At 44.4% G+C, this 9,825-nt stretch overlaps 1 pseudogene; it reads right to left on the bottom strand.

The window, feature by feature from the left end:
* Positions 1-7,296: 7,296 nt before the first annotated feature.
* On the bottom strand, positions 7,297-8,014 carry LOC141416473 (U1 small nuclear ribonucleoprotein C-like; annotated as a pseudogene).
* Positions 8,015-9,825: the final 1,811 nt, after the last annotated feature.

Below are 9,825 nucleotides of genomic sequence, written 5' to 3'. Positions count from 1 at the left end.
CGTCCCCCCACCCCAGGAAAGTCAGCCCTCAATCAGGTCCCATCCCAGTGGGCAGAAGGGGAGTTTGATTTGCTCTTGGGAACCTCTGAGAGGAGATTGACAAGTCAGGGACTTCCCCAAAAGGGCGGAAATATAACTGTAATAACTTCAGTGTGAATGTGTGTGTGAATGAGTGTTCTGATATCATCCTCACTTCAGGCTCCAGTTTGTGGCTCCATGGCTGAAAAGCTATGGAGTCCAAATGGGTCTGTCCTGCAGTTCTGTGGTGATCCTCATACAGCTTAGTGTGGTGTCAGGGAAACCGGATCTAGAGTCACAAGGCTGACCTTGCCATGGATGCTAAGAGATACTAAAGTTTCTTCGGGATGCAACCAGGGAAACATCTGATTGGTCTCTTCTCTTGAAGGGGTATACTCAGCCTTGTTTGTCTTTGCACCACTGACACAGGGAGGAGAATATATAGGGTAAGTATAGGGGATACTTCTAACTGCCATGGGTGGAAGGTTCTCAAAACCCTCAGTCCTAGAGTGTATGCTTAAACATTTTAAGAAAGGATTCTCAAGAAACTACAGGATTAAAATGTCTCCTGGAAGGCTGTGCATACTGTATGAGTTAGGATGGCCCACTTTTGGAGTCAACTGGCCCCCTGAAAGTACCCTAGATTTGCCCACTGTCAGCGCCATTTATCAGATCATAATAGGAAGCCTTGGCTACCCCAACCAGTTCCCCTATATCGACTCATGACTTAAGGTATCTCAGACCATTCCCCCTTGGGTCCAATTCTGTGCCAACAAAAAGGGACAGAGCAGAGTTTTTGTGGCTCAGGCAGTGAAGCCTAAAGACCAGAAGCTGACCAAGTCTGTTCTGCAAGGGATCCAGAAGATGAATCACCTGTGCCCCTGCCAAACATTCCCAGCACACTCCTACCATCAGAGCAGCCAGCACCCCCTTTCCCAGACAACCCACAACCTTCATGAGGCCCCCTCAGCCTTGTCAGCAGCCTCGAAGTCCCAACAGCGTCCCACACCCATCCCTGGCTTAGAGTCCAGTCCACAGCCCCTGAGCCTCTGCTTTTGCTTGTCTCAGGTACCATCTCCTCAGGCCAGGGCCCTGCAAATGCCATTCCTTGAGACACAAGGGCTCCAGCAGATTGGTGCTTATGGCATGGCCCAGCCTGAACACTCTATCCTCTACTGCCAGCCTTGCAGTACAACTGACCTCTTAAATTGAAGGAACCACACACTGCCATATTCAGGAAAACCTCAGGCCATGGTCAACCTCCTAGAATCCATATTCCAGACCCATCAATCACTTGGGATGACTGCCAACAAATATTCCTAACATTTTTCAATACAGAAGAGTGATGGCTAATTCTGACAGAAGTTCGCCACTGGCATTCCATGGTCACTAAGCCTGTGGCCCCACTCACTGAGCACAGGATCACAATAGTGAGAGCCACCAGCACTCAAACTTCCTGGCAGTTCTGCTGAACCCAGACATGCCAACTAGGAGGGCACAAAGTGACTCAAGAATTCCTGTACTTACCAGAATGCCCAATTCCTCTGCTGGGAAGGACTTACTAACAAAGTTCAGAGCGCAAATCACCTTCAACCAGGGATAACCTACAAGCCTTACAGTGAGAGAACCAAACGCCCTCATCATGGCAGTGACCATGCCTACAGAAGACAAATGGTAACTCTATCATGAGGAAAAGGGGGAGCTGGTGAAGCCCATCTGCCTGCTGGAGGAATTTCCTGACATCTGGGCTGAAAAAAGGGCCCTCCGGCCTGGCTCACAACCATGCATCCATAATGGTAGATCTCAAACTTACGGCTTTCCCTGTCAGAGGCAATATCCAGTACCATGGGAAGCACACCTAGGAATTCAGATCCACCTACAGTGGCTGAAGGATGCAGGGATATTGATCGATGCCAATTACCATGGAACACCCCACTGTTGCCCATCAAGAAGGAAGGAGGAGATAATTGCCAGTCTGTCCAGGACCTGTGGTCAGTCAACAATGCCATTATCACACTGCACCCAGCAGTTACTAACCCCTACACTCTCCTGAGCCTTCTACCCCACAAGCAAGCTTGTTCACCTGCCTGGTCCTAAAGGATGCTTTCTTCTGCCTCCGCCTGGCCCTGGCTAGCCAGCCTCTGTTTGCCTTTGAATGGGAAGATCCCCATACTGGAAAAAAAACACAAATGACCTGGACTAGGCTGCCTTAGGGATTCAAAAACTCACCCACCTTGCTCAGTGAAGCCCTAGCAGCAGATTTGTTAACTTTCCCAGAAGAGAATCCAAACTGTGCTTTGCTCCAATACATGAATGATCTACTCCTGGAAAGCAATAATCAGGAGAAATGCTGGGAGGGAACAAAGGCATTGCTATCCTGACTCTCTGAGGCAGGCTACCAAGTTTCCTTGAAAAAGCCCCAAGTTTGCCAGTGAAAGGTCTGATACCTTGAATTCATCATCTCAGAAGGACAACGTGCCCTGGGTCCAGAGAGGAAACAGGTTATCTGCTCCATCCCTCAGCCAAAGACCAAAAGGGAAGTCTGAGAATTCTTGGGAGCAGAAGGATTTTGTCACATCTGGATACCCAGATATTCAAGCCTGGCCAAACCACTTTATGAGGCCACAGAAGGCTCAAGAAATGACCCTCTAAACTGGGGACCAGACCAAAAAAAGGTTTTCCAGAAGATAAAGAGACTGTTAACCAGCACCCCTGTACTAGGGCTGCCAGATGTAACACAACCATTCAATCTCTTTATCTGCGAGAAAAATCACACAGCTCTAGGGGTCCTCACTCAAACAGTGGGTCTATGGATATCCCCCTCTTAGATCCAGAGCTCAAACTCTTCATAGATGGAAGTAGCTTTGTCCAGGGCATACAGAAAAAGGCTGGGTTTGCAGTCACCACTGCTAGAGACATCATATAGCCTGAAACCCTACCACAAGGATGGTCTGCACAGCAAGCTGAACTTTGGGCATTGGTCCAGGCATTATGATATGCAAAGAGAAGGCAGGTGAACATCTACACAGATTCAAAGTGTGCCTTTGCCACCCTGCATGTGCATGGAGCAATATATAAGGAAAGAGAACTGCTGACAGTAGGGGAAAAAGAGATTAAAAGCAAACAAGAAATCCTCCAATGGCTGGAAGCAGTCTGAGAACCATCTCAAGTGGCTGTCATGCACTGCAGAGACCACCAAAGGGCACAGACAATGTCAGTAGAGGAAACTGCCTGGCTGACCAGGCAGCAGGAAGAGCAGCAGAAGAGCTAAGCTCCCCTGGAGCACCGGAGCAAACTGCCAAACTTCTGTTGGCTCCAGAGCTGCCTCCAATGCCAAATTACACCAAGGAGGAAGAACAATGGGCAAAAGATGAAAAAGGAATTAAAAAAAAGGGAGGCTGGTGGAAGTTGCCTGTCCAGAGACTCTTTGTCCCCAGTGCTGTAGCAGCCCCTCTGGTAAAACAACAAGAGCTGATGCAGTTGGGGAAAATGGCATTGGAAAAACTACGGGACAGATACTATTTCATTCCCAAGCTCCCCACCCTGTGCGCCCAAGTAAGTGCCAGATGCATTACATGTGCATGAAACAATGCTATTCAAGGGCCTAAGCCAAGCCCTGGGGTACAAACAACAGACACCATGCCTTTTGAGGACCTGGGAGTGGACTTCACAGAGGTCGAGCCTTGTCGAGGATACCAGTACCTTTTGGTTCTTGTCTGCACTTACTCAGGGTGGGTTGAGGCTGACCCTACACACAGAGAGAAAGCATGAGAGGTAGTAAATGCCCTTTTAAAAGAAATTATCCCCAAATATGGGCTCTCCCTTTCTGTTGGATCAGACAATGGACCAGCCTTCGTGGTGGAAATAGTCCAGGGCCTGGCTAAAATTTTAAAAATAAAATGAAGCTCCACACAGCATATAGGCCTCAGAATTCAGGGAAAGTGGAGTGCATGAATCAAACCCTTAAAATTACCTTAGCTAAACTCTGCCAAGAAACACAATCTCCCTAGATAGACATGCTACCATTAGCCTTGCTCAGAGCACGCTGTAACCCTAGGCCCTCTGGCTACTCACCCTTTGAGATTCTCTATGGCAGACCCCCTCCCATAATAAACAGGCTCAGAGTGGACTTCAAGCAAATCGTAAATCTAGATATGTCCCAACATCTTCAGGCCTTAGGAAAAACCCTATACCACATTTCCCAGGAAGTCTTAAAAAGGACCCAAATTCCCATGGGTAATAAGGCTCATCCCTACCAACCCGGGGATATGGTATGGGTAAAAGATTGGAAAAAGGAACCACTCCAACCCATTTGGATGGGTCCCCATCTAGTAATATTAGCAACTCCCACAGCTGTTAAAGATGCAGGTATCACTTCCTAGATTCATCACTCAAGGACAAAGAAGGCAGCAGCCCTCGCAAACCTCAAAAACTGGCAGGCCATCCATGAGCCAACTAACCTTCTGAAATTAAGATTCCAGAAGATGTCACAAGAGCACACCACCACCCAAGAGAGCTCCAGCCCTTCAGCCACCTCCTGGAAGCTGGTTGGTCAATGCATGATGGAAGCCTGAGGATTCACTCATCAGGACATAAATGTATCCCCTTTTCTGCTACCCATACCCTGTCCTACTGATTAACATTTTTGCAATACTGTTTGGACTAGGACTGGCCATCACCACTTCCCAGGGTTGGAATGTAGGCCAGAAATTATTGTTGGCCTTCTATTATCTCTTACTACTATTCAGTGCTATCTATAGCCCAGATTCCAGTTTCAAGCATGAGGTCTCTGATGTGTTTTTGTCTCCTGACTCTATTACATTTGAAGGTTGTCCTATCTAGAGGCTGGGATGACTGCTCAGCTTGTATAAAATTGCTCTTCTTCCAGGGAAAACTGTTGTATGCCTTCACCTATTTCAATACTTGTCATCCACATGCAACACATCAATTTCTGAATTCACTAGAGGAGGGACAATTTACTATAAAGGAAAACTGACAGGGCTGACAGGGTCCTGCAAGAACAAAGGCACTATAGGGCAAATGGTTTGCTGGCAGAAAGACAGGGACCCTTAAAGGCATAGAATGACAGAATGACAGGGGGAGGAAATAAGTCTCATTATGTCTGGGCACCCTCGTTATTTCTGGGCACCCTACCTGTCCACCCCGTCCTGATATCTGTTTACTAAGAGAAAAGCCACAGATATAGAGAGGCCCTCCAGAGGTGATTACCTAGGTGGCTACGAGCCTATAAAAGACATTGATCTGCCACCACCATGACCCTTGTTAAGGCTTCCTTCTGGGACAGGGAACCCACCATTGGCAGATGATTGTTGGTTCTGCCTATCTTCAGGTCCCCTCCATTATGTAGACCCCAGGGAGCCTCCTCAACCAGAGCATGAATGATGCTACTCCCAACTCCAGAAGCACGAAACCCAAAGTAAGAAATATACAGCTATCTCAGAGGGCCCCAAACTGCATCTACAATTCAAGAGGATACAATCCAGTGGGGGAAATGGCTGCTAGCCAATGTGCCCAAATCCAAAACTATACAGCCACCACCATTAGATGTACAGTTGACAGAGCATGGTGCAGCAGCCCAGGAATCTTCTTTGTATGCAGGACCCTTGCTTATCAGTGCTTGCCAGCTAACTGGAAGGGCAATTGCACATTAGCACTCCTCACCCCCCTGATAAACATAGTGCCTAACAATCAGACCCTCCCCCATACTTTTGATGGCCCACACACGGTCAAAGAGAACTATCCAAGTCATACCTTTGTTAATTGGATTGGGGATAACAGTTGGAATAGGAACAGGCATAGGAGGAATTGCTTCTTCAGCCTCTTTCCATAATCAATTATCTGTGGACCTAACAAATGACATAGAATGAGGAGCTAGGTCCATAGTGACCATGCATGACCTGCTGAACTCCCTAGCATCAGTGATCCCTCAAAAGTGGAGAGGGTTGGACTTACTACTGAGAAGGGGAGAGCGGACCCTGCCTTTTCCTAAATGAAGAATGTTGTTTTTAGGTAAATTAGTCAGGAATAGTCAGAGATATGGCTCAGCAATTGCAGGACCGGGTCACACAGAGGAGACAGGAATTAGTGAATTCCTGGAGCAGATGGAGCAGCATTTGGAATTGGGCCTCATGGCCCTTGCATTCTCAATGCTGTAACTCACTCCATTAGCTCAGGAATGGACACAATAAAGTTTCAACTCTTGGTAACCCAATATAGCCCTTTGGGACAGAAGGAACATAATGGAATCCCTGAAGTTTAGGGTCAATGCTTGTCCACAAGTAGGAAGATATCGAAAAGGGGGGAATGAACAGGAAGATTGTCTCAGGCAAGGCTGCAGGACATGAGAAATTCCTAATTCGGTCATAAAGTGAGTTCAAGGCTGAGACAAAGGACACCATGTAGAGAAAATTGCCCATTCCCATCTTCCTTTGTCTCATCCTTTAAATAAACTTTCCAAAGCAGACGTCCCCTGCTGCTCTTATCTAAACAACCCCAGGTCTCTAACCCAGCACTGGCTCACCCAAGAGTTCTGTGTAAATCAATGGGTTGGTTTTGGTAATATTTGAATTCTGATTCTGTAAGTTAATGACTAGGGGGCCATTGCTTTGTACCCAAGTCATTAAGGGCACTGCCCATTTCTGCACATTCAAGGAATTTCCTCCTTCTTTTATGCCCTGTAAGGAAAGGTTGTGTGTGTTAATAAACAAAGGAAAATCTCTTTTAACCACAGATATTAGAATTTATTGTGCTTCATTGGGGTAGGAAAACTGCAGTTTACAGGTCAAAAACTGACTCTCTGCTGGTTTGGATATAACCCAGGAGATTAGAATGGTTTTTACAGTGGTCAATCATTCAAAATTTTCAGAATAAAATATTTTATGATATATGGATATTAGATAAAATTCAAAATTCAGTGTGCTTAAAGACAGCGCAATAGGAAGACAGTCATGCTCACTTACATAATGTGTGTGGCTGCTTTCATACTAAAGGCAGAGATGAATAAGGTGACAAAACTACATGACCTGCAGTGTCTACTACCTGGTTCTTTATAAAGAAGCCTTGTGGGTGGCTACAGCTTAGTCTCTTTCCTTTTCTTTTTTTTTTTCTTTAACTGAAAGAGCTAATAATTTCATTTTCATATTTCACAATACAAATGAAAACTGTTGCTTTTTTGTCCCTCTCCTCCCTTCCAAAACTATTCTCTTGATAAGAAAGAGGAGCAAGTCTTCCTTGTCATGCTGTTGGAAAACACCCAGAGTCACAGCACAATGATCCCTGATGAAGTAGAGCAAGCAATATAAAACTAACAGAAAGAGGTCTCGCCTCTATTCTTATCTGTCTGATTGAGTCATTCCTGGTTGAGTGGGCACCATCAAGGGACAAGCTGGAGGTCTCATCATTGGAAGCCCAGGCACCATTAGCATGTGGCTTTCCATGCATGGCCTCATTCCAGGAGCAGGTCCCACTGGCATCATTGCAGGAGGAGGACCTATCATTGGCATCATGGGAGGGCCTCCCGTGTGGGGTGCTGGCATCACACCTGGGGGAGGAGGACCTGGATACTGGAGGGGATCATCACCCCTTCAAGAGGAGGAGCAGAGAATGGAGTTGGAGGTAACTTCTCCTGTTGAAATGAAGTCATTGTTTTGTCAATCAGGCTCTGAGCCTGTTCTTCCATCCATTTCTGATAGTAGTCGTTCACAATGTCTTTGTGTTTCCTACCACTGCAGTATGTCTTTCTCACGGATGGGGGTTGTGGGTGAGGTATGTGTTGCAGTAGTCACAATAAAACTTGGGCATGTTGCGCTGCAAACCATTCCACTCCGTTCTGCCTCTTTCTTTTTCACACGTAAAAGCTTTGGGTCAGTGACAGCACCTAGTTTGACTATGACACAAGATTATGAGTGTATTTTGCTTTTTACACGCAATTCATAAAAGTCTCCATCTTGACAGGGCAAACATTTACAAGAGTGCAGCAAATATTTAGCAATTAGCATTAAAGGAATGAATAAGTAAAGTGCTGAATATTGAATACTGTGCCTCCTGTGCTCTGTGCACTATCATTTCATAAACTGTGATGTTTTAAATATCAAAGCCATGGCACAGAATAAGCACCATACTTCCTATGCTCTAGTGAATTAGATTGGGAAGAAAATTGTATGTGATCAAGAGCTGATATGTGGTTATAGCAGTTTAGAGAGCAGCATGAGAATGAAGAGAAATAGAACAATGCCTAAAGTCAAGAGAGCCTCAGAAAAAGTATCAGACAACCACCTGGAGATGCTGAATAAGAAGGGATTCCATTAGAGCCTCCGGCTTTTAAAGGCCTTCCATTGTGGTGGAAAACATAAACAACTAAGAATTAGGGGACATGGCTTCTAATGCCTGTCCCACCACAACTGTACTTATGGGGAAGCAGTTTTTAACAAAAGAAGGCAAGGATAAATATGCAGATGTAGGAATATGCTCATATCTATATCCATATTCATATCCATCTGTACAGATATCTGCCTATGTACATCTGATTATTATCTATCACCTATCTACCTGTCTGTCTGTTATCTCTGGGCTGTTAAACAAATAATCTGACTCTCTGTTTTCTTGACACAGAGTAGGATTGTCTTCTTATATTTTAATTTGTTACAGCCATGAGACTTGTTGCTAGTGAATTTTTAACACGATATGTCTTTTCAGAGATAGAGCTCACAATTGCCAGTATCAGTCTCTTTTTTTTTTTTTTTTTTTTTTTGCAGTGACCATCAACACCCGTAATGGTGACTGTTCCATCAGCTGGGTCTGATCAACTACAGTCAGCAGAGCACCCTTGTGGCCTTGATGTGTCTATACCATGAATAAGAATTAAGAATTTACCCTTTTAAGATGTTAATATTTGGATGGTGTTTTCACAATAACACAAGGTCACTGGATAAAATTTGACATACTCAATTAAATCTGAATTTCAATTAAACAATAAATATTTTTTGGAATAAGCATGACCAAAATATTGTTTTGGTCATGCTCACACTTTTCATTGTTTATATATAACAAAATGAGTACATTTATCTTCAGAGATTGTTGGGTATTTAATAAAAAGCACTACATTTGGAATAACTCAATTTATGCTTTAGTCTGGACTTTACAACATACAATCTGTATAACTCAGTACCCATTACATCATTTCTAAGTCTCTTCTTTAAGACGGCAAAACTACCTATTCTATAACTGTTGTTACAGGGGTATATCTTGGATAGTATGTTCGAAATCTCTGTTGTGATATTTGGTGAAGAGACAATGGTCCATATAATTTGCCATTATTACTCATGTCGTAAATGTTCTTATTCAAATTTTTTTCAGTTTTTGTAAACTGCAAAGCCCTCTATAAATGTGATCTATCACAATTATTAATTGTGTTACCAATCACAACTAGTTAAAAGTAACCTTGGGGAAATCTTTAAATTTTCTTTAAGCTTCTCTTTCCTTATTTGTAAAATGGAGCATGTTTTACATTCTGTGATTTTTCAGCAATATCATAATTCTGAGGTTACATAGTTCAGTGCATGACTGGATTCTGAACCAGTTTAACCTACTTCAGGCTCCAAGGTCATTCACCATCTCATCCCACCAGGTTGATTTTTGGCTTCCCTGATACAGTCTGGGTGAGATATAAAAAGAGAAAGACAAGAAACAGCAGTCCCAGGGAGGGAAATGAGTTCTTTTGGTTATGGGAGACAGCAGTGTCTGAGGATGGCTCCATCTTCAGTGCACCTCAATAACAACAGGTAATAT

The sequence above is a fragment of the Castor canadensis genome, chromosome 14 (assembly GCF_047511655.1).
Source record: "Castor canadensis chromosome 14, mCasCan1.hap1v2, whole genome shotgun sequence".
NCBI classification, from domain to species: Eukaryota; Metazoa; Chordata; class Mammalia; order Rodentia; family Castoridae; genus Castor; species Castor canadensis.
Note: the sequence above shows the minus strand (reverse complement) of the source record. Positions and strands in the feature narration are given on the sequence as shown.